The sequence below is a fragment of the Octopus bimaculoides genome, chromosome 6, assembly GCF_001194135.2.
Source record: "Octopus bimaculoides isolate UCB-OBI-ISO-001 chromosome 6, ASM119413v2, whole genome shotgun sequence".
NCBI classification, from domain to species: Eukaryota; Metazoa; Mollusca; class Cephalopoda; order Octopoda; family Octopodidae; genus Octopus; species Octopus bimaculoides.
The window spans coordinates 55782794-55785202 of NC_068986.1; positions in this window are offsets into that span (position 1 = coordinate 55782794).

The window sequence follows — 2409 nt, forward strand, 5'->3', positions numbered from 1 at the left end:
TCGATTTGCTCGACTAAAGGCGGTACTCCAGCAAGGTCACAGTCAAATGAATGAAACAAGTAAAAGAGTAAAAGAGTATCTATATATTAGAATAAAAGTTTCGGTAGAATTGTATGTTGGTACTGGGCGTATATGAGAAGCTAGGGTGTTATGTTTGGCCAATATGACTGGCGGTATTGATGTGTAAGTAGGTAGGAAGCCGTTTTATTATGATCACTGATTGTATCAATAAATGGTTATAGTTATCATCATTAATGAAGTATGAATTATTTATTTAAAGTGAATTAAAAGTTATTCACTTATTACAATCAAAGATTCAAACATTTTTATATCTTCTGTTTCACGTCATCACCCGGATATTGCTATGGGAAAAGGTTTTGTCCCCAAGTAATTAAAAACGTGGCTTCTACTGTTTATTGAATGTGTGTGTGTGTGTGTGTGTGTGTGTGTGTGTGTGATGTATAAAGAACCAGTCGTCACTCGCGAATAATTATGGTTTGGAAACATGTACCATGCTTGTGTTTATTATTTTACATGTCTGTGCGTAATCGCGAGCAAACATAGGCACCCTCTCGATTCTCCCGCCTTTTGACCCAGCGACACATTCAGGATGTGACAAATGGAGGAAGTGAGCGCTACACCAGTACTCAGTATTCATTTTCAGGTGAATAAACTGGGCAACGTGAAATTAAGTACCTGCTCAAAGAGACAATGCACCACCCGGTCCTTGAATTGAACCAACGGCATTATGATCGTGAGCCTTATATCTTAACCACTAGCGCATTTCCTAATTGTCTGTCTGTCTATCTGTATCTCTATCTATCTATCTATCTATCTATCTATCTATCTATCTATCTATCTATCTATCTATCTATCTATCTATCTGTCTGTCTGTCTGTCTGTCTGTCTGTCTATCTATTTAATATTTATGAGTAGTAGTAATTGTATAACTTCTGAGTTTCATTGTTATTGGCTTTTCAAAAACTGTTTTGAAAAGCTACTATTGGTGAAACTTGAAAGTAAATAGTTTACTGTTGATAAATATTGTTTAAACTCTACAGTCAGTATTGAGTCCTTTATTGAGAGTATGTGCAGTGAAGCCATTCTCCCACCAGAGTAAAATATTTCTGTTTTGTTTGAGTTCAAATTTTGCTGTGGTCACTTTTATAATCAGGGTAGAAAATTAAGCAGTAGCAATGTACTAATACGAAACGTTTTCTTTTAAGTGTTTCACAGAACATTTTTCAAAAGAAATTGGAAATAAATTCATTCGGCACCACTTCATTCGCCCTTTTCTGGAAGTACCGATGTGTAGGGGGAAGCACTTAGAAAACAAGTTTTCATTCAAAGATCGATTCCTTTGATCCATTGATCTATTTCTTCTATTTATTCGCATGTGTAATTTCCTTAAATGTGAAAAAGAATGGATTCTTTTGAAGATTATTTCGTTTGATAAACTACACGGGGTCTAAAATGCGAGTGTTGTACAAAAGTGGTAAGCTACCGGCTCGTTGAGTCCATGTATAATTTCTTTTTCTCGGTTCAGCTATTTCACTGCTTTTATTTCCAACAAAATTCAGTAACGTAAAGAGAAACGGTCTGTGTCAGGCTGATTAGCCCTTGATATATTATATGAAGATGGGATATTCTGTTGTCATCCAACAATCGATGATAGATTACATGACGTTTTTATTCCAATAGAAAAGTGAATGCCAGCGTGTTTAATCTAATATAGATGCAACATCAATTTTCTGGAATCTTTAGTTTCAAAGCCTCCCCAGATTGCTGATACTTTCGGACAAGAAGTCACAACTTGGTCACAACACTCTGAATTAAATACTCTAAATTTACTTACATAATTAAACGAAATACAAGACTTGTATGTTAGTATAAGTAAGTTTATTAATACTGTACTGTGCAAAGTATTAGTTTGTGCAAGATACCAGTAAACTACTTTGGAGGCCGCGGAAATTTGAAGTACCTGCTCTTAAATAAATGCAGATTAGAAGAGGTTCTGGTCCATCAATGCTCAGAGAATGGGATACCTGTACATTTAGAAATTTTAATTACTCAAAGTTACATACTGAGTGGTGGGAACGGTCATTAGCATTGCTAATAAGTTTACTCCGCTTCCTCCTATCGTTGATGAATCGGTCTTCCTCTTAAGTTTACATTTGTGCTTTATCTTTCACTTGTTTCAGTCATTACACTGTGATCATGTTGGGACACCGCCTTGCAGTGTTTAGTCGAACAAATCGATCTCAGTACTGATTTCTATGTCTGGTACTTATTCTAGCGATCTCTTTTGATGAACAAACTATCACCGGTTGTCAAATAGCGGCGGGTGCAGAAACACAATCATAAAGACACATACACATGCGCATGCATATATATATATATATATATATA